Source organism: Bubalus kerabau, chromosome 4 (genome assembly GCF_029407905.1).
Source record: "Bubalus kerabau isolate K-KA32 ecotype Philippines breed swamp buffalo chromosome 4, PCC_UOA_SB_1v2, whole genome shotgun sequence".
NCBI lineage: Eukaryota > Metazoa > Chordata > Mammalia > Artiodactyla > Bovidae > Bubalus > Bubalus kerabau.
Window position 1 is genome coordinate 10,100,374 of NC_073627.1, and position 22,896 is coordinate 10,123,269.

At 50.4% G+C, this 22,896-nt stretch overlaps 2 long non-coding RNA genes across 7 annotated transcripts; one reads left to right on the forward strand and one right to left on the reverse strand.

Annotated features, from left to right (window-relative positions):
• Window positions 1-1,160: 1,160 nt before the first annotated feature.
• Window positions 1,161-21,019, forward strand: LOC129648690 (uncharacterized). Of its 4 annotated transcripts, none has more exons than XR_008712834.1 (3): window positions 1,161-1,395; window positions 19,389-19,490; window positions 19,639-21,019. It is a non-coding gene; the product is annotated as an uncharacterized LOC129648690 (long non-coding RNA). The 4 variants fall into 4 exon arrangements; XR_008712833.1 differs by lacking the exon at window positions 1,161-1,395 and adding an exon at window positions 18,593-18,730; XR_008712831.1 differs by lacking the exon at window positions 1,161-1,395 and adding an exon at window positions 19,053-19,191.
• LOC129648691 (uncharacterized) lies at window positions 11,715-19,036 on the reverse strand. 3 transcript variants are annotated; one of them, XR_008712837.1, is made up of 4 exons: window positions 18,905-19,033; window positions 18,287-18,366; window positions 14,577-14,952; window positions 11,715-13,850 (listed from the first exon to the last, which is right to left on the reverse strand). It is a non-coding gene; the product is annotated as an uncharacterized LOC129648691 (long non-coding RNA). The 3 variants fall into 3 exon arrangements; XR_008712835.1 differs by lacking the exon at window positions 18,287-18,366 and having other exon boundaries at window positions 18,905-19,036; XR_008712836.1 differs by lacking the exon at window positions 18,905-19,033 and having other exon boundaries at window positions 18,287-18,410.
• Window positions 21,020-22,896: the final 1,877 nt, after the last annotated feature.

Sequence of the window (22,896 nt, forward strand, 5' to 3'; positions counted from 1 at the left end):
GAGATGCTAACACGTCACCCTGGAGACCAAATACTGATGCTGGACATGTGCCCACACAGCCCTGGGGGTTCAGTCCACGGTCCTCTCCCCAAAGTGTCCCTTTGCTCTGTAGTCCTCATGGGCTTAAATGGACAACTCCATAGTGCCCAGGGTGGTTGGAAATTTCAGATCAGTCATCTCACCAAGACTCACCATCTCATCAGCCACACTGCTCTCACCAGGACCCAGTCGACCCAACTTTATCCTTCAGTACTGGGCGGGGGGTCAAACATGGGAGAGGGCAGGACAGTGTGTGACGCTCACAAAACTCAGTGTCAGCATGGATTGAATTGTTATGGGTTAAACTGCATTCCCCCCAAAAGGTCATGGTCAAGTTCTAACCACAAGTACCTGTGAACATGAACTTCTCTGGGAGTAGGGTCTTTCCAGATATCATCAGATGAGATCACACTGATGAGTGTGACCCTGAATTCAATGCCTTCTTACCCTTATAAGGAGAAGTAAAGGGAAATTTGGACCCAGACACACACAGGGGAGAAGGCCAAGGGACGACAGAGGCGGAGATTGGATTGATGTGTCTGCAAACCAGGGACTGCCCAGGAAGCTGGGAGAGAGGCCTGGGGCAGTCCCTCCCTTAGACCCTCAGAAGGAGCCAACTTTCCCGAAAGCTTGATGTCAGACTTCCAGCCTCCATACTTCGAGAGAATAAATGTCTGTTCTTTTAAGCCCCAGGTCTACAGTGACTTTTGAACTGTCCTTTAGGATGGGTGGGGGCTGGTTGCCAACAGAGCCAACCCTGTGATTAGAGGGTTGGAATTTTCTTTTTTTTTTTTTTTTATCTGTTTTGGCTGCCCCACAAAACTTCCCTGGCCGGGGATTGAACCCATGCACCCTACGTTGGAAGTGTGGATTCTTAACCACTGGACCACCAGGGAAATTCAGAGGGTTAGAATTTTCAGTCCCACTCCCCTGACCTCCAGGAGGGCAATCACAAATGGCCAATGATTTAATCAATTGTGCCTGTGTCCTGAAGCCTCCATGAAACACAAAAGAACCGACTTCCGGGTTGGTGAGCATGTGGAGATTCGGGGAGGACACTCAGAGAGGGCACGGAATCTCTACCCCCTTTCCCTAGACCTTGCCCTCTGCATCTCTTCCATCGGGCCGCTCTTGAGTTGCACCCTTTTATAATAAACCAGTGACTGAAAGGATTTCCTGGGTTCTGTGAGTCATTCTAGCAAATTAACCAAACCCAAGGCAAGCGTCATCGGAACCTCAGTCGTGTGAGGTCAATGAGAAGTGCAGGTGGCAACCAGGGCTTGGGATGACATCTGAAGTTGGGGACAGTCTTCTAGGACTGAGCCTGTAACCTATGGAATCCGATGCTGCCTCGAGGTAGGTCATGTCAGAATTGAGTTGAACTGTACTCTTGCCTGGAAAATCCCAAGGATGGAGGAGCCTGGTAGGCTGCAGTCCATGGGGTCGCTAAGAGTCAGGCATGACTGAGCGACTTCACTTTCACTTTTCACTTTCATGCACTGGAGAAGGAAATGGCAACCCACTCCAGTGTTCTTGCCTGGAGAATTGCAGGGACGGGGGAGACTGATGGGCTGCCATCTATGGGGTCACACAGAGTCGGACACGACTGAAGTGACTTAGCAGCAGCAGTAGGACCCCCAGTTAGTGTCAGAGAATTGCTTGGGGTGTGGGGGACACCACACACACACACACACACACACTTTGGAATTGGGACCTAGAGCCCTTGTACACCTGTACACCATTATCAGAGCAGCGGAGAAGGCCAAACTCGGGGGTTAGAAAGAGCTCTGTGCAAAACCCAGCACTCGAGGGACTTTCCTGGAGGTACGGTGGTTAAGACTTTGCCTTCCAAAGCAGGGGGTGCAGGTTTGATCCCTGGTCGAGGAACTAAGATCCCACATGTCTCGGGGCCAAAAAAACAAAACATAAAGCAGAAGCAAAATTGTAACACATTCAGTAAGAACTTTAAAAATGACCCACATCAAAAAAAAAAAAATCTTAAAGAAACAGCACTCCTATTTTCTCAAAGAGAACAGCTCCCCAGCCTCCCTCCAGCCCTACTCCAGACATCCCAGCCCTCCTCTTGGTCCAGGAGAGCTTGTTCCCCAGGCCTGTTGAAGGCCAGAGCTGGGTGCTGCCTGGGTGGGACCTGGGAGGCAGCCGTGGCAGCAGCAGCCCAGTCGAGCCCAAGATGACAAGACAGCAGCCATTAATCATCCTTCCCTGGTTTTGTCAGGCCCCACAGACTCCTGTAGGTACCACGTAAATACACTTAACCTTTAAAGGGCCAGGTGGCAGCCCCCGGGAAGGGAGAGCTAAGGTCCCCATCTGCCAGGAGGAGCCCCCACCCCCTCCCTCCTCCTTGACTCTCTCAGTCATAAAAGGGGAGAGAGTTTAAAACAAGGAGGAAGAGCTCATTGTAAACCTAGCCCATCCATCAAACTGACGATGCTCTGGCCGCCAAGAATCCAGGGAGGTTTGCCAAGGAGAACAAAGGCCAAGGAATGATGTCAGGGTGAGCAACAGGGCTTATCTGTCTTCTTTCCCCAGGGGGCTGCTAAACCCCCTGATGACCGGGCCTTTCCTGCCAAAGGGGATGAGTGCCCATGAGGGCCCTGGGCTGGGGCGGGGCTCTGTCTGGGGTCTGACACCAGGTGGCCTGCTAGGCTGGAAGAGGACACCCCACCACCCCTCACTTGCCCTCACTCCATCATTTATCCAGCAAAGCCACTGAGCACCTTCCCAGTTCTGGGCATGGCACTAGTTGCCAAGGACGCCAGGAGAAATCAAAGACAGTCTCTGACCCCAAGGGTCTCAGAGTCAGTAGGGGTGGGGAGGCAGGCTTGCAAGAAATCATTTCCAGAATGCACATAAATCCCAGGATAGGGTAGGGAGTGGAACTGTGGAGCCCTGAAAGGAGAAAGAAGCACAGATGGTTGGAGGGGGGAATTTGATCTGGGACTCACGGCATGAGTAGGAGTTTTCTACACCCAGAGAACATGAATAGAGTGGCTAGGACATGGGGAGCAATAAGACAGAGGCCAAAGTGGGATCCTAGGCCACACTGGAGGGCCAATGAAGCCAGCCCCAAGCTCCTGCGCCTGCCTGCTGCCACAACGTAGTGGCCACTGAGCTATGCCTCCCAGATTCGCCTCTAACTCTGGACACATTGCCCCCAGCTGGCAGCACACTCAGTAGTGGCCTCAGCTGTAGAGAGACACCCCTCCCAGGGCTTTACCCTTCCCTGGGGTGCCACATCCTGGGGTCTGCAGATGAAGGCCTGTGGATAAAGGACTAGTTGGCTCCACCCTGCCCAGCATAGCTCTAAAGGCCAGGTTCTCCCTCTGCCCGCTCCGCTTCTTCCCTCCCTTCATTCTCTAATGAACTTCCCTTGGGCTCAGGACGCCTTCCCAGGAAACCAAACTCACAATACAAGCAAACGGTGAAGGGAGGGCTGCAATTTAGAAACAAGTGGTTAATAAACCAGATCAAGCTTCCCTGATGGCTCAGGGGTAAAGAATCCACCTGCCAATGCCGGAGACTTAGGTTCAATCCTGGGTGGGGCCAATCCCCTGGAGAAGGAAATGGCAACCCACTCCAGCATTCTTGCCTGGGAAATCCCATGGCCAGAGGAGCCTGGTTGGCTACAATCCATGGGGCCACTAAGAGTCAGATATGACTTAGCAACTAAACAAAAACAAACCAGATCAGAAAGAAAAGCTCCCGACCAACTGGAAACATGAACTCATTCCAATTTCACCATCAAGTCTCACTCTGCTGCTAAAACACCCTCCACGGAGAACAGCAAGGATCAGAGGCTTCCCGGGGGGGCAGCTCGCGAGGCCGTGTCCTCCACATCCCCCAGGTTCCTAAACCAGGACACTGTTCGAGAAGGACATTACCACATGGTGGAGGAGTATGTCCTAGAGCAACGCTATGTAAGGTCAGGAGTGGGACTGCCAGGGGTGGAAGTAATATGCAAGGATACAATGACACAGGCCTCCCTGGCGGCTCACATGGTAAAGCGTCTGCCTGCAATGAGGGAGACCTGGGTTCGATCCCTGGGTTGGGAAGATCGCCTGAAGAAGGAAATGGCAACCCACTCCAGTCCTCTTGCCTGGAAAATCCCATGGACGGAGGAGCCTGATAGGCTACAGTTCATGGGATCACAAAGAGTCAGACACGAATGAGCTAATTCATTTTCACTATAGTGACACAGAAGATGCAGAAAGGGACTCACCTGGTGGTCCAGGGACTAAGACTCTGTGCTCCTGATACAGAGGGCCCAGGTTCAAACCCTGATCAGGGACTTAGATCCCACATGCTACAACTAAGTGTTCCCCCACTGTAAAGGAAAAAGAAAAAAGATCCCATGTGCCACAGCTAAGACCGAGCACAGCCAAATAAACATCTTTTTTAAAAGATGCAGAAGGACATGTCCCAGATCTTCAGGAAGGGAACCAAGACATTGGCGCTCAGAATATCTCAAAGCCACTCCTGATTTAACAGACTCCTGGAATCCACAAACATACATACACATATGGGTCCAAATCATACCTTGCCTGGCCACCGTGCACTCCCCGCTCCAGGAGGACCAGCCCATTGAATTACCTGGGCCAGGAGATAGAGGTACCTGGGCCCTTAAGGTGGGAAACCCGGAGAAGCAGAGCTCACCTCCTCCTCTTCGTCTCCTCTCTAGATGCCTGTCTGAGAAGCTCAAGGTTGGAGACAAATTAATTTATTTGTCTTAGAGTGCTTGAGTTTATCCATTAATTACATTCACCCTCCCAAGCAATTTTCCATAAACATCCCGGTGCCTCTGGTGGGGCGCTAACCTAATACCCTGCTTGGAGTGGCTGGTGAATTGCACTTGTCCCTTTGTTTATTATGAGCAAATTGTTATTGCCATGGGTTCATTAAATAAGACACACAGTATGCTGTTCGCTTATTTTGGCCTGCCTGGCTGTCTTTATTTGTGGGTAGAGAGGGAGGCGTTTAGTCCTCTGGTGTTCTAACACACCAAGCACAGATACCAGTCCCTGCAGGATGAATTGTCCCCATGACAGGGTACAGGTGGGCATACATTCTCCCCGCTCAGCTCCTCCCATCAGACCTCGGGGACCTGCAGCCCAGGGGTAGGGCAAGTCTCTGTTGGGGAGTGGGCGAGGCCAGAGCTGGGGCCAGGTGGAGACCCACCCCCTAAGGTGAGACCATGGAAGTGACCTGGGCATAGGGGGAGCTTTGGGGCTGTCCCGATCGCTGGGGTGAGGCAGGCGGGAGCCTCCAGGAGCAGCCCTGAGTCTGAGGGTTTGGGGGAACTGATTAGAACCTCAAGAGGTGGCTTGGGGCCTGAGAGCAAAGCCAGATAGAAGCCTAGGAAATAACTGGGGACAAGGCGGAAGGGCCACAGAGGGCCAGGGGGGCAGGAGAGGGCAGAGCAGGACAACACAGGACAAAGCCCTTGGGGTGACAGCTGAGGGTGAGCTGCAGGTGCAGATGCGACATCCCAAGGGCCTGGACAGATCGGTACAAGGGGAAGGCAGGGAGGGCCTGCAAGCTGGCCTCAACAGGTGCCGAGCGTCTCGACCCACCTGGCAGACCCACATCTGGGCCACTTACCCATCCCGAAGGAGGGGGCCAGACAGACCACCTGGAGAGCAGGGTGCAGAGGGGCTTCCATGCACTGAGGCAGACCAGGAGACAAGAAGAAAGAAGAGCACTTGGGACTGTAAGAGGCCCCAGGAGTGACCCTGGAGCCGCCACCACGGCTGCAGCGGGTCTTGAGGGAGACCAGGCAGCTTCTCACCTGCTGCACAGACACCTAAGATGCTCCATGCCAACGTCTCTTTCCAGCCACACCACCCCAGCCCCTCTGAAACGCCAGGCCTGTCAAGGCAGCTCTTGGGCATGCGAACTTTTGAGAACTAGTTGTGGCCAGTAAGAACTCCAGAGTCACAACCCTGGTCAAGGTCTCCATCAGGCACTTAGTACTTCCTTGTCTTATCAACTGACCTGAGCCCCAGTTTCCTTGTAGAGAAATAATATTTATCAACAGCCACCTCAGAAGATTGCTGTCATAATTTTAAGAACACACTTGTAAATTGCTTTAAAGAGGCCAAACGGTAAATGCTTAAAACATGTTTTCATCATTATTATTATGACTGTTATTACTACCAGTAACTTAGCTCCAATTTCTGCCACACAGAGGTGTGGGGACCACGAACACACCCTATCATTTTATTTACTTATTTGTATGCAGACTTTCTCTAGTTGCGGCAAGCAGGGGCTACTCTGTTGCAATGCTCCGGCTTCTCATTGTGGTGACTTCTTTTGTTGTGAAGGAGGAAACAGACAGAGCTGGACTCCATCTTAGGCCAGGTTGTGAACATTAGGCTACACGCATGGTCGCCCTCCCAGTGGACTCTGAACTTTGTGCCTGGTGTCTATAGAAGCAGCATACCAATGGGAAACCAGACCCCCCCGATAAAAGAGCCTCAGGACTTGTACTTGGACTCTCCGTTGCCTAAAAGAATATGCTAATTATCTCTGTAACAGAACAAAGTGGTAAATTCCATTATGTTTATCGGGATATGACCACAGTCCTATTGATAAATGTCCACTGTTTATCTAGTCTTGTGGCACATGAATCACGGGTTAACTTTGATCGTATCTCTCTTTTACCTTGTCCGGGCTAGTTTCAAGGAATTTGGGGAGGTGGGTTTGAGCAAGTACACTTAGGGTATATAAGGTTTTCACAAAAACTGGTCAGGGTCCTTGGCTAAGAGGAGACTCTGCCTTGGGCCCCCCGGTGTAATAACCTGCACTCCACTATCTGTCTTGTCCTTCTGAGTGAGTTTGTTTCCCAGAACGCGTGGCTACAACAGTTGCAGAGAACATGCTCTAGGCATCTGGGCTTCAGCAGTTGCAGCACGTGGGCTCAGCAGCTGTGGTACACGGGCTTAGCTGTCCCGTAGCATGTGGAATCTTCCTGGACCAGGGATTGAACCGAGGTCCCCGGCATTAGCAGACGGATTCTTATCTACTGTGCCACCAGGGAAGTCCAGATGCAGTTATCTTAATCTCTATGTTGTTCTGATAGCCAGACAAAGTGACATTTGAGGTTCGGGCATGGACGAGGACACACACTCAAAGCGTTTAGGGAAGAGCGAGACAAGGAAACGAGGATGGTTCCACCCAGCAGGAAACCTTCCAAACACAGCCACCTACCCCAGCAGGAGAAGCACTAATGCCAAGCTTGGCCCCTCCGGCTGCATCAAAGCACAGACTGGGATTGGACTTGAGGGTCATGCAGCAAAACCAGGTGGTACTGGATTCTTTGGAGATGCTCCTTACGTGCCAAAGAAAATGGAAACTCTTCCTGGATACCCATGGCTGCTCCTGCTACTCCCTCTCACATCTTCATCCTTCCCTCCTCACCACTGCACCGCAGCCAAGCAGAGGATAAAGAGAAATGTTCCAGGGACCTCCCTGGTGGCGGAGTGGATAAGAATCTGCCTGCCAAGGCAGGAGACATGGGTTCAATCCCTGGTCCTGGAAGATCCCACATGCCGCAGAGCAGCTAAGCCAATGCTCCACAAATGCTGGGCCTTCGTTCTAGAGCCTGTGCTCTGCAACCAGAGAAACCCCTGCTGGCTGCAGCTAGGGAAAGCCCTTGAAAAGCAACCCGGCACAGCCAAAAAAAAAAAATTTTTTTTTAATTAAAAAGGGTTGGCAAAAACGTGAAGAGGTTGCACTCCTCACCTCACAAAAACAGAGAGAGAAACATTCCAGACCTCCTCCCCGTTCCATCCATCTTGTCTTCTCAGAGGATGGGGCAGCTTACCTGCCCCCCAGCAGCCCCCAATTCTCCCCCTTCCAACCCTGAGACTCCCCCTCCAGGCCCTCTCTTTCCAACACACCCCTCCCCACCACGCCCCCACCTTCAGCTCCTGTGGCTGACAGCCCCTGGCTGCCCCCAGGAATTAATTAGGGAACCAGCATCGTGACTTTCCACTTGATCCTGGGACCTCCATCCCCACCCCACCCCCACCCACCCCCCAGCCTGTTTCGGGTACAAAGGCAGACTTTGTTACCTTCATTATAGACTATAACACAAAAACATAAAATAAAATGAATGTTTTCTCAGTGAATATCCATTAGATGAGTTACTGTTGTAATTGAATAATGGGATGGGAAACTACAGCAAATTACCGAAGTATATAATTAAAGTAAATCTATGTTAAAGTCCTTTATCACTTAATGTTTCTCAGTTCTCAGACTCTCCCCACCGCACCCCTCCCCCGCTCTTTAAATGAGTGTGGGGAGGGGGAGGGGAGCTGTGGATCCCTTTGAGACTCTCAGTGCATGTATGCATGCTCAGCCACTCAGTTGTGTCCAACTCTGTGACCCCATGGACTGTCCACCGGACTATGTAGGGAAGATTACTGGAGTGGGTTGCCATTTCCTCCTCCAGGGGATCTTCCTGACCCAGAGATTGAACCTGTGTCTCCCACACCCCCTGCATTAGGTAATGGATTCTTTACCTCTAAGCCTCCTGGGACTTCCCTGGTGGCTCAGACGGTAAAGCCTCTGCCTACAATTCAGGAAACCCGGGTTCAATCCCTTGGAGAAGAAAATGGCAACCCACTCCAGTACTCTTGCCTGGAAAATCCCATGGATGGAAGAGCCTGGTAGGCTACAGTCCATGGGGTCACAAAGAGTCAGACACGACTGAGCGACTTCACTTCACCTCCCCACATCGGAACAGGGGCAGGGGGCACCTCACACAGCCTTGAACTTGAGTAACCCAGCACCATTTGCAAAAGAATCCTCCGCAGAGGCCAGGGGAGAGGGCGCTTTGTCTCTTGGAAGGACAATTGAAAACCGCAAGCCTCTCTCTTTTGGCAGTCAGCTCTCTGCCTAATTCACAAGTGTGCGTCCCATGCAGGAGCTGCGAAGATTTTCCGTGACGTCAGCAGAGCCCGACAGTATCTGGGATTCACCTGGCAGGCCTGGCATTGAATGGAGGAAGCGTGGGGCCAGGTCGTGTTCCAGCAAGAATGGCGCAATGTTGGACCCCACAGGCTCTTTCAGAAATGGTTCACGAAGGGATAGATGGATCAATCAGTCCTGGAGATTTTGAAATTGCCAGAACTCCAATCCAACTCACCCCACCCTTTCCTACTTGGAGCTCCTCGTCCCAAGAGCAAAAGCTTGAGAACATCACACTGCTCTCAGAATGTTCTCTGGGAGCGAATGCCAGGCGGTAGTGCTTTAGGACGAAAGCACTGCCAGGGATGTTGCTCCATCCATGCTTCCGATGCTGGAGACGATCTCCTGCAGAGGTGATGAGCTGGGCTGCTGCAGCCCACTCCTTCATCTCAGAGCCTGGTCCGTGGTGGGGGCTCAATAAATATTTGAATGAATTAATAAGCAACTGGTAAAAGGCCTTCAAAGGACCACACAGCACAGACTAAACCCTAGAAAGGTCTAAAGCTCTTTGGCACAGTTAGGGATTGATCCCACCACCTTTAGGGGCATCCCAGGTGGCACTAGCGGTAAAGAGCCTGCCTACCAATGCAGGAGACTCAAAGACGAGGGTTTAATCCCTGGGTCAGGAAGATTCCCCTGCAGGAGGGCATGGCAACCCACTCTGGTATTCCTGCCTGGAGAATCCCATGGACAGAGGAGCCTGGTGGGCTCCAGTCCATGGGGTGGCAAAGAGTCAGACATGACTAAAGCGACTGAGAACCCATGCAAAGATAACCGAAAGGTACTGGCTGAGATAAGATCCCAGAACCCACCTCTGCTAGATCCTCAGGGGTGAGGGTTGAGTTTTGCCCTAAATGCTGAACTGATTAAACTGAGGCAGGGTGGTGAAGGAGAAAAGGGCAGCATCAGCCCTGAGAATGCCCTTCATGAAGGATTGATGTCACTGACCTCTGGATCTCAGACTTGCTAGTAACTGTCAGTTTCAAGATGATGTTGTGGTTAAGAGGCAGCAGAAAGTGAAGACTCAGAGAGGTTCAGGATTTGCCCAGGGTCATACAGTGACAAGTTGCAGAACTGGGATTTGATGCAGGACCACCCACGAAGCTGCCCGAAAGGGATTCTTGTCTGTTGGGCATAGAAGCCCTTTACAGTGAGCCTGTCAACTACTGCCCATGTGAGGTCAAACATAGCTGTGGTTTCCATCACTGTTTTCTACTTTCTGGAATTCAGTGTCGGAGGGCCAGGGTGGGCACAGTCAAACCAAGCCTATACAAAGCTCTGTCTCAATTCCTCCACTTTCTAACCTGAAAAGAGTAAAGACCCTCTAGGGTGAACCCCCTTCATCAGAAGGCCCCGGGTAGGCCCTGGGGGGACACAGTGAAGTCCCCAGACTCTGAACTTAGCCCGGCCTGCCATGTGAAAGAAGTCTGCAGGCTGCAAGAAAGGGCCAGCTGAGCCCGCAGTCGCCTGAAGGGATCAGAATGGCAGAGTTTCTGTAGCTCATTCACACTCAGAGCAATGCACAGCCGCCTTTCTGAGCACTCAGGACCACTGCGCTACTGGCTGCCGCAGAAAACCAAGTGACCCAAACTGAGATTAAACCACAAGGGCCAATTCGTTAGCACAGCAAGCTCTTGGCTTAAGAGAGAGAATGACCCCCCAGAAAAGGAAGGAGAACTCCCTTGCCCATTGGTCGTTTTCCCAGGGAATGTACAACCTCAGGCCAGCGAATCCTGCCCATGCCCCCCCCCCCCACCCCACAGCCCTGGGCAGGGGTCCTGTCCTCCTCCAGCAGGGCCCCCTCTTCTTCTCCAAAGGAGCTGGAGGAGCACACCTCCCCACCCCTGCAGGAGAATGAGTTGAGAGGTGTGGGCTCTGCAGGCAGAATGCGGTCCTATGCAAATGAATGCAAAGTGGCTGCCAATCCGAGCCTGCTCTTTCTGAATCTCCCCTTGTCATCCGGTCGCTGAGCTGCTGCAGCCCTCCCGGTACTCTGAAGGCCACAGTCTCCTTCCAGCTTTGTGTCCATCAAGGGCAGCAAGCTTTGGTGATGGAACAAGTGGGCAGGGCTCTGTGGAGGGCACGGGGCTGCCCACCCACTGCAGGGCTGGCCTGGCCAACCCTCGGGATGCCAAATTTCCTAGAGCTCAGGCCGCTGCCATGCCCTCCTCCGCAGCCATCCTTTCTGGCTCCAGGGTGGTACCCAAAGATACACACCCCCAAAGCCCCAGTGAATAGCCTATCTTAAGTATGCAGTGGCTCTGGAATGCAAATGCCACCCTGCCTCTCTTCAGCTACAAGGAGTGTTGCTGAGCCTGTGTAGTATTGAGGGACGAATTCTCTGCCAAGATTCCAAGTTTGCAGCAGGCTTGGGGCTGTTTCCAGCCCCAGAGAAGAGTTGAGTGGGGAAACACCTCTGGGCCTCCAGAACTGCACCTCAAAACCACACTCAGTGACACTCAGACAGGACTCCTCCCCTCCCACCAACGCCCCCACTGTTCCTTTGCCTGCTGCATAACATTCAAAAACATGGAGCTCTTCCAAGGCAAGGATCGTCGTTCACAGTGCACACAGGACACAACACAGCCCTGGGTGAGAACAGGATGATTCACCAAAACAGCCAGGAAAGCCGGATCCAGACACCATAGATGCCCTCCTGCACCAAGAAACCACTGGTATCTCCAGTGATCATTAGCCAGCCCCTCCAGATGATGTTGGCTGCAGCAAACCCAAGTGTGCTTCTGGGGATCTTCCCAACCCAGGGTTCGAACCCACGCCTTTTACATCCGCTGCATTGGCAGGTGGGTTTTTTACCACTATCGCCACCTGGGAAACCTTTAAGTGTACTTCTTAGAGCTAATTAACACAGATGGCAGGAATTTGAGGGTTGATCCAGAGGCCACAACTATAGAAACGGAACACACAAGTCTGGGGAATTTCCCTGATGGTCCAGTGGTTAGGACTCCGCGTTTTCACTGCCTAGGGCACAGATTCAGTCCCTAAGATCTCACAGCCCGCATGGCCAAGATAAAAAGAATCTGATCTGCCTCAGGACCTCAGGACAGGAGGCATCTTGTGTGACCTTGGAGTTATTCATTAACATCTCTGGACTTCTGTTTCCTCATTTGTAAAATAAGAAAAATCTTACCCTTCAGCTTTGTCATGTAAATTGCATGATTAAGCTAAAGCTGTGCTTTATTGTGAACTATCTGGTCTAAGTGTTCAGGTAAACCCTCTTATACACAGTGTTTCATTTATTCATTCCATGAGGAACAGGGAGGTACTATCTCTATTTCATATATGAAGAAGCTCCTATATTGTTCATTCATCCAGCATCATGCAGCTAAGAAGTGGTCAGTTGCATCGGCCCCAGGCATTTTGACCCCAGGCCTGCACTTTGTGGGGTTTTTTTTGTTTGTTTATTTGTTTTCATTTGTGCTGTGCAGCATGTGGGATCTTAGTTCCCCATCCAGGGATGGAACCCTCGGCCCCTTCATTGGAAGCATGGAGTCCTAATCATCGGACCACCAGGGAAGTCCCAGCCCGCAATGTGAATCACTCTCTCCTGGTTACCACCCTTGCTGTTCAGCACCTGGAATAGCATCAGGTACACGAATGCTCTCAACAAATGGTGGCCTCCCTCTCACCCCAAGCCCTGGCTTCCACCACCCAATGGCTGTTTCACCCAATGAAGAAAGAGGTAGGTAGGACTCATATGCCTCCCCAGGCCTGTCTTGTCATCACGGATGGCTGAAAAAATGAACAGACCATCCAGGGAGCCAGGTACATTCATCCAGCACCTCACTGATCTGTCCTGTTTGGGGAGAGGCCAGGTCTTCAGAAAAGGTGGGTGCATCCAGGTTGAGGAGGGCAAGTAGGGAGTTGCAGTTTCCCCTGGAGCCTGGACTAGCCTTCCAAGCTATAGCCCTTTGCTGTTTGAAAGAAAGAAAAGGCTTTTGTTGTAAGAGCCCTCTTTAATGGGGAGGAAATGCTGTCTCGTCAAAAGCCCAGGGTGGTAACACTTCCCTAACACAATACAAGCTGGTGACAACGTCTAATGAAGACTTTTATGATAGGAATGTAATTGTGTAAAAAAAAAAAAAATGATTACAAAATTGGTTTCAATGCTTTGCGATCCAAGAGTTCATTTGTTTCCTCATTCATGCACTAAATAAGCCCCTAATTAATCTTGAACCTTGGAGAAAGGAGACTAGATTGCCATTTTCTCCGTAAGAACGCACTTCACATTTTGGAAAGTTTGAAGAGGCTCTTAAGCATTTTTCTTTAGTGGTATTTTATCAGCATTTTAGAGAGGCCTCATTAGGTTGCTGGGGCTGCTAATTGCATTACCATATTTTTAAGCCTCTTAGGTGCCGGGTAAATTCATCTTTCTCCAAATTCTCCGGTTAATTTGCTGGTTTGACAGGTCAGAGACCTGGAGGAAGGGAAGGGAAGCCGAGGGCTGATGCAGGCTCCTCTGGGCTGCCAGCCCGTGACCAGAGGAGCAAGACCACCGTCACACCAGCAAGCCACCAAGCTTCCGTCTCCTTCAGCAGAGATTTTAGCTTCAGAAGTCACTGTGCTGTCCTTATTCCTAGGCGAGAGCAGTAGTAGTAGTGAAAGGCGCTCAGTCGAGTCCAACTCTTTGTGACCGCAAGGACTGTAGCCCGCCAGGCTCCTCTGTTCATGGGATTCTCAGGCCAGAATACTGGGGCGGGGAGCCGTTCCCTTCTCCAGGGGATCTTCCCAGCCTGGAGATCGAACCCAGGTCTCCAGCACTGCAGGCGGATTCTTTACCGTCTGAGCCACCAGGCCTCCAACTTTTCAGCCAAGAAGAGAAAAACAAGAAGAGTATGTGTATATGTGTGTATATAGATAGATATGAACACGTGTATATATGTGTGTATAGAGAGGTATAAATATATGTACATATAAATTAATATATGTATATGCATGCACAGATAGCTATGAATATACGGATATATGGATATAAATGTATATGTAAATAGATATGAATGTGTGTATTTGTATACATATTAAACATATGTATAGATATGAATATATGTGAGTGTATAAATAGATGTGAATGTGTGTATGTATGTGTATACTTATTCAGAGCGATAAGCATATGTATAGACATGAATATATGTATATGTGTGCATAGTGATAAATATACATGCATATAATGATATATGTATATGTGTGCATAAATATATATGGCTAAATGAATATATGTGTATACAAATAGATATGCATGTGTGTATGCATAAGTATATATAGATGTATGTGTATATGTGAATATATATATAGACATATGTATACATACATATGAATATATGTATATGTGTGTGTATATAAATAGATATGAGCAGACATGTATATCTATATATGTATAGAGATATATACAGAGAGCTATAAATATGTGTGTATATATGAATATATGTACATGTGTGTGAATAGATATGAATGTGTGTGCGTGTGTGGTGAGCCAAGATGTCATTTGTCTGGATATTTCTCCTCTATTTAAAGAAAATTTCAATAGAAACCTCATTCCCAAACTCAGGCAGCTGAGTGGGTAAAGGCAGGCACTCCTCGGAGGGTTTCACACACATTTTTTTTTTTCATCGAATCCTCACTTCAACCTGGGGAAGTCTTGACTGGTTTTTCCCTCATTTTACGGAGCAGGAAATGGACTCTCAGAGGCTCTAAGTCCCAGTCTCTGGGGTGGAGGAGTCAGCCTTTGAAGTGCGGCCAGCAGCCTCGAAGGTTGATGTGTTTAGTTATTGAATGTCCTAAATAGGGGGTCAAGAGCCTCGGAGGCAAACAACCCTGGGTCCAAACCCCGGCTCTGATCCCCAAACAAGCATCTGAACCCCTCTGAGCATCCATTCCCTAAATATAAGTTGGAGAGATGAAGTCCACCTGCCAAGGTAAAAAGATGAGATGAAATCAAATACGTACAGTCGTTAAGTCCCTGTCGGGCCACTAGCTGCCTACACCTGTGAGGACCTGAATAGGCATCTGGACTCCGGGATCCAAGGCAGGGACCCCCATCCTCAGCAGACCTCTTCCAACACCCAAACCTGGGTATTGCCAGCCAGCATCACTCGGAGACTTGGGATGGAGACAGTTCCTGATTTGGCTTGAAAAGACCTACCCTGTTCTCCCACTCCCGGCCCAAACCTCATCCCTAGTGTTGTCAAAATAGACACTGTACTGCATCAGGGTCCCAGATGGCAGTGAAAGTCTCCCCTCTGCGCTTCATCGCTGGTTTCCCATAGTCATTTTTTCTTTTTAGCATGGGCGCTGGGAACCCGGCAGCCACTTTCGTTAAGAGCCCCCTTGGATGCTTTCCCATCGTCTCCTCCCCAGCCTAAGCCCTAGCCCTGCAGCCTCAGACTACCATAGAAATAATGTGCTGGGCTTGGAGGCAGTAGACAGAGGTGACCCGAAGGCTGCACTCAAGACGGGCTCTCCCGTCCCCCGATGGCCACCTGGGGGTGCCAGGAACTACCGGGAGAGGGCTTAAATCATCCCAGCAAGTCCCAGGGAGGGAGCGCTGCTTCTTGTGATAGAGGCTCTGTGTTAATGCAAAGACCTCTGGAGATGGACAGTCCCCTCCCTGCTGGGGACAGTTCCTCAGGCCGGCACTCTCAGAGGCCCATCTGAGTCTGTTAAGCACAAAATAAGGAGACTCCTTGACTGGACCCCAGGCTGCTAGGCAAAGGCCACCTGTCAGGCTACCCTGCCATGGGAGGAAGAGGACAGCAGCTGCCTGGAGAAGTCTCCAGGGAAAACTACTCAATCAGCGCTAGTCATATGACTTTCCTTCCAATACCTGGGTTGGTGGGAAGCCAGGTGTCCAAAAGGGCCCCCAGGGTTCTGGAACAGTGGTGTTCTTTCCTGCATGTGCATGCTCAGTCGTGTGGATTCTTTGTGACCCTAAAGACTGTAGCCTCCAGGCTCCTCTTCTGTCTATGGGATTCTCCAGGCAAGAATACTGGAGTGGGTGGCCATTTCCTTCTCCAGGGGATCTTACGGATCCAGGGGCTGAACCCATGTCTCCTGCATTTCCTGCACTGGCATGTGGGTTCTTTACCACAGAGCCAGCTGGGAAGTCCCTGCTGTTTCCCGTGGCACCACCCTAACCTTAGCCTTCTGTGGGCAAGGCCCGCCCTTGACACCCTCGCCTGGGGATGACACCCTGATGGCTCCACCGGGCAAAATTTCAAAACAGAAAAGTAGAGGAGGAGCCTGGATGGCCACCTTGCTCTCTGAGGCAGGACCATTTGTAAAGCATTTGCTGTCCAACATTACCATCATTTTATAAAACAAAGGGCCTTCTAGCACCAAAAGGGAGAAAGGATATAATCTCAGAACAGAGGGCAGGTCTTTCAAGTGACCGTGAAATCTAGTGCTATGGACAGCTCACCTTTTCTCTTCATTTTGATCGGATTGCGTACAGCATTAGAGGCTGGATCAGTGTTTAGGAGGATGGCCCCAGCTTAGTGGGGGATGGGGGCCAGGCCAGGCAAGAGGGAGGTGGGGGGCTCCTGGTCAGCGGGAGATGCTGGGTTCTGACGCAGAAGGAAAAAAGGTGCTGGGGGTCCTCACCAGGAAACCCACCGAGGAGAAAGCTGAACTCAAGAGCTGGTAGCCAGCCACGCTTGGATGGGATTTCACCCAGAAAGCTGAACGAGAAACCAGAAGTCTTCATGATCCCCTCTGGACACTGAGACTCTTTCAGCCTCTCAGTTAAAGAACCGAAGACAAATTGTGCTCAAGGCTGGCTCTCAGTCAAAGCTCTAATTTTACACTGACATGGATTTCATTTTCAAGGAGTGTCCCATGAAGCCAGGGCCAAAGCAAACAGAAGATCCCACATCCTCAGCCACCTCCCCATCTCTGCCCACAAGACCTCACCATGTGAAAACATCCACTAAGGGACCCTGGGCAGCCAGCCCGTCACCCACCCCTACCCACTTCCACCAGCCCCACCATCCCCATCCACTTCCCATCCACTCTCCACCCATCCACCCACAACCCCCACCCACCTCCCATCCACTCTCCACCCATCCACCCACCCCACCACGCTCCACCCATTTCCACCACCCCTACCCACCTCCCCCCACTCACCTCCCATTCACTATCCATTCAACCACTCACCCACCTCCCACCCCCCATCATTGTGGGCTTAGTCTCTCAGCCGTGTCCAACTCTGTGACCCCATGGACTGTAGTCCACCAGGCTCCTCTGTCCATGGAGATGGTCCAGGCAAGAATACTGGAGTGGTTTGCCATGCCCTCCTCCAGGGGATCTTCCCAATTCAGGAATCGAACGGGGGTCTCCTGCATTGCAGGAGGATTCTTTGCAAGCTGAGTTACCAGCCACACACAAGCCCCCACCTCCACCCACCTCCCATCCATTATTCAGCCAGCCACCTCCCACCACTCCCCAGCCACCTCCCATCACTATTCATCCATTTCTCACCCTGCATTCAGTTGTTCGGTGCCTTCTCTGTGCCAGGCACACACAACCACCAAAAGCCCCCCACTTGTGGCCCTGTCATCCACCAGACAAGGTTGGAGCAAAGAGGGATGTGCCTTGAGGCTCCTCCCGCCTCCCCTCAACCCCTTGCTTCTCTCCTTGCCCCTCCCACTCTGCCTTCTCTGTGTGGGTTCTCAGAGAGCTGCCACTACACCTAAGGGAGCTGTTTAAGCACATAAAGGGCCAACCCCAGGAGTCTCGGCTCTGGCTGATGTTAGAATCACCTGAGGCAGTCAAACTGCTGAGGTCCAGGCCACACCCAGAAACATGACTTCACAGCCTAGGGGGGTGCCCAGGGGGTTCCACTGTGCAGTTCAGAGAACTTCTGGCACTAGAGGCTAGCCACTTCAGGCTACTGAGCTCAGGAATTGCCTCTGATGAATGAGCTCTGGGCTCCCAGTGGTGCAGAACGGGGCAGGGCAGTCCTGGGGGTCCCCAGGGGATTCCAGCCCTCCCCTGCTCCTTACTCTGCCAGTCTCCCCACAGCCACCCTGGCCTCCACACTGGTTCATCTTAACCTGCTGGAAGATGTGCACACGAGATCATTTACTAATAACTGCCTTCCCCCCCTCCCCAATGATTTTCTTTTTAGAATAGAAATTCAAACCGAGTCAAGGTTAGTATGCCTCTATTAAACAGCTCCTCACTTGGGTGCTCCTTATCCAGCATGCATTCCTGGGGAACCTTAAAGGAGGAAATAACTCCATACCTGCCTGACCAAGGGAAGGTGGTTCATGGGATGGTCCCCTGTCGTGTGGGACATTTCTGTGTGTGCTTCAGTTTCCTTGTCTGTAAAATGGGAGAATAACAGTATCTCCCTGCTCGGGTTGGTGTGAGGATTAAATGAAACCTGGGGCCCAGCCTGGTCCACTATGTTAGCTTACTGTCATCACCAACATCATTTGCACGTGTGCACAAACAGGAGGTGCTAAAGACTGGAGCCCTGCCCCCCAGCCTGGGATGCCTATGAAATACACATCTGGTCACTTCCCCCCCTCTAAATCTCTCTATGGCTCTCCAGTGCCCTCAGACAAAGTCCTTCAAAATCTGGTCTCTGCAGACCTTGACAACCTCCTTTCACACTGCACGCCCCCACCCATCCAGCCAAGCCGGCCAACTTCACTGGAGGAGGGGACGCTCCGTCAGCACAGGGGTTAGTCTTGAAGAAAGCTTGTTCCTAAATCAGCTCAAAGCAGCAGGATGAGTTTGCATAGCATCTGATCAGAATCGGCCTCAGGCGGTGTCCTCCAGTTAAAGGGCAAAATGCAAATGACAAATTCTGAAATTAACAGCAGCCAAGATGACTTATCAGGTTCAGGGAGCTCACCTTTCCGTAGCCAATGCTGCCTGACCGTGTCTGCAGTGGTTCTGCGGCTTCCTTTCGTGCCTTATTGCAAGGGCCTTATCTCGTTCAACATTATTATTTTTTTAGAGGATAAGATAGCAGTGTTAGCTCTACACAGGATTATCAGCCTGCACAATTGCCGTTACCTGTACTTGGTATTCACCGTGAAGGCAGAAAAACCTTCCAAGACTTGTGAAACCAATCTGAAGCAGGATTGGGGAAGGAGCGGGTAGAGAACAGAAAAGAAAGAAAATCAGCTGAGAGCTAAGGTGTAAAATATTATCCTAATTAAGTACGGGGGAGGAGTTAATGCGCTAGTTTTTTTTAAATGCACTGTTTTCCTTTTCTTTTTTTCCTTTTTGCAAATTGTGTTCTTGTGTGTTTCCTGATGACTGATGTGATATATTCTTGGCTTTCTGAGCAAGAAAAGTCATCAGGGTTTCATTTGTTATGTTTATGCCAATAGAAATAAATCTCAGCCGTGGTGGAGGAGGTTGTTCACACTACACTCACCGTCTGGGGAAGCCTGCTGGTTGAATCCCTGGTGGGCGGGCAGAACTGATTCAGGGTAAGATACACTTTGGCCTTATTGATCACAAAGCTTCTTCATTACTTCTGTGGGGCTGCAAATCAATAGACAGGCCCATAGAAACATAATAGTTTTTTTTGGTTTTTTTTTAGAAAATCAATTAAACAGAATATTTTTTTTTTTGCAGAGTTGAGTTTGCATGGCCATTGTCTTTGGCACACTGTCTAACACGTTTAATGGGGTTTCCTTCTAAGGACCGCCTGATCATGACCAAGTGGCAAAGCCTTGTTTAAAAGGTCAAATTTGAAAGAAAAAGAGGATGGTCCGGGAGAAGCAGAAGGCACCCTGTTCAGCCCTGCAACCTTGGATCTGCCGCCTTGCTAGAAAGCCCATGGGTCACGTGAGCAGAATCTGTCAGCATGCCTCCTCTCCGGCTAAAAACGAGGAACCGAAACTTCTTGGAAAGCCCAGATTGATGTCTGAATTTCCCCATTCCGAAAGCAGAAGGAAGCTCGGTGGGCATAACAGTGAAATACAATCGGGCTGGGGCTGCCAAGGCTAGCCAGCGAGCTGTATACTCATCCCTCTCTCCCAAGGACACAGCTGGAGACTCAGGGACACTGAGCTCAGGAGGCAGCTGTGGTCTCAGTCAACTGGCCACACTCACTTGAACGTTTTTTTTTAGATCATGAAGGCTGAGCGCCGAAGAATTGATGCTTTCGAGCTGCGGTGTTGGAGAAGACTCCTGAAAATCCCTTGGACCGCAAGGAGACCAAACCAGTCAATCCTGAAAGAAAACAAACCTGAATATTCATTGGAAGGACTGAGGCTGCAGCTGAAGCTCCAATACTTTGGCCAGCTGATGCGAAGGGCTGACTCACTGGAAAAGACCCTGATGCTGGGAAAGATTGAGGGCAGGAAGAGAAGGGGGTGACAGGGTGAGATGGTTGGATGGCATCACCAACTCAGTGGACATGAGTTTGAGCAAACTCCCAGAGATGTGACGGACAGGGAAGCCTGGTGTGCTGCAGTCCATGGGGTTGCAAGGAGTTGGACACGGGCTTTGCGACTGAACAACAAAGACAGAGCAAGCAAATTCCCATCATGCCACTTGTAGACACGCATGTCTCCCCCGAGTCCTGGTCCTTAGCAGCTGAGACTGGCGTCACTCTGCTCCCTGGACTTCAGCCTTCTTGCCACTTTATTCATGGTCTGGGATGATCCTAGATAACATCTATTTTTTTTTTTTTTAAATCCTCTTTCCACTTCTGGCAGTCCTTCTACAAAGGACTCAAATTGACATGGTGACATGGTGCGGAACCCTGCAGGATAGCCGAGCTGAAAGTACTCCAGCAACAGGAAACGTAAGGAATTATTATATATGTTTCTGACGGTACATAATAAATAACAAAGCTGTAATTCCAGAGAGGAGCCTGGTGATGACATTTAAAAATCTCCCTTAGCTTTGTTCTTGTGGTTCATGTCATCAGAACCCCAGGATGGAACCTCAGCCTGAATTTATGTCCATTTCACGGTACGTGTTATTTAACATGATCATCTTTCACCCGTCTCTTGTCCTGGGCTTGTCTTTTGGTGACCCGGATGTTCCATCTGGGACTTGCCTTATTCACACCCCAGCCCTGGGCAGCTGGTACCCTAGTCTGAGTGCCTAGATCACTTGCATCACTAAAGGGGCACGATGCTTTGGGTGTGAGATTCTGAACTGAATCTGGAAAGCTGGGGCAAAATATGAAGCCCGGAGCCCTTTCTGCAGGGCCAAAAGAGAATCAGAAAGATCCCCCAAACTAATCTGAAGCACCAGGCTGAGTTTGCCTGGAGACTGACATCTGCCTGAAAATGGAGATGCCCATCTCTTTCCCTTGTCTCTCCATCCAGGTCGATAGCAGGACTGGGTGGGGACCCAAGGGTACTAGAGAAACAAGCTTTGTTTAGGGAAAGGAGAGCATTAGAAAGCAGTGCTGTTTGAAGACCAAGTAGAGGGTGTTTTTGAACCAGCAATTGGGGGGAAATTACTTTTCTAAGACCATGTTTTCAGCCTGGCTGGATTTCATGGTACCTATTATATGTTTGTGGAGAAGGCAACGGCAACCCACTCCAGTTCTTTTGCCTGGAAAATCCCATGGATGGAGGAGCCTGGTAGGCTACAGTCCATGGGGTCACTAAGAGTCAGACACGACTGAGCGACTCCACTTTCACGTTTCACTTTCATGCATTGGAGAAGGAAATGGCAACCCACTCCAGTGTTCTTGCCTGGAGAATCCCAGGGACGGGGGAGCCTGGTGGGCTGCCGTCTCTGGGGTCGCACAGAGTTGGACACGACTGAAGCGACTTAGCAGCAGCATTATATGTTCACAAAAACAATGAATGACCATCACAGGCTCAGCTTTAAGCTTTCCATATTTAGTTGTTCAGAAATCCAACTTGGACCCACCATAGACACTGAATTCCAAGACCTTGAGGAAACAGTAAAAGAAAAACAATATCATTGCCACTATAAATAATGTGAAAAGAAGGAAATCCGTTTATGTCATCTATTGGGACATTTTTACTTGGAGAACTGTGATTCCAAACTCTTACCTCTCAGAGATGGTCCCAGTGGGACATTAACTCATTCAATAGGTGGCCACTGTGGCCTGCCACGTGTGGTGGTGGTTTAGTTGTGAAGTCGTGTCTGACTCTTGCAACCCCATGGACTGCCAGGTTCCTCTGTCCATGATGTTTTCCAGGCAAGAATACTGGAGTGGGTTGCTGTTTCCTGCTTCAAGGGATCTTCCTGACCCAGGAATTGAACCTGGGTCTCCTGCATTGCAGGTAGATTCTTTACCGACTGAGCTACGGGGGTACCAACCTTGGAACTGCAACTTGGGGTGTGGCTAATTCACAGGAGAAGTGCCTGCCCTCAAGGACAAGACAGATAATAAGCAAACACATATGTGTGTGATATAAACTCCACGAGTGCAGGGCTTGTCCGTGTGTTCACTGCTGAATCTCCAGTGTCAGAAGAGTGCCAGCACATAGTAGGCCCTCAATAACTTATGGAAGAGCAGGTCTATACTGTGTATGCATGTCAGGTGATAATCATGAGAACGAGAAGGTCCTCCCAGAGCTGAGCTTCAGTGGCCCTGACCCTGGAGCCAGGCCAGCTTTTATAGCCCTTCAAACAGCCGCACACCCATCCTCCACATCCCACTCAATCAGACCCGTGGACCAATATATAAACATGTACACACACACACACACACACACACATCCTTGACTTGCATCAAAATGCAACTTCCCCTCCCCTGAGTCAGAACCTGTTCTCCAGCCTTTTCTGCAGTGCCAGGCCTCAGCCCTAAGGCCTCATTTCACATCCAGACTGGGTGATTTTTAACCCCTGCTCTATACAACAAATTTATTGGAGATAACTGTAGAAGGCTGAATA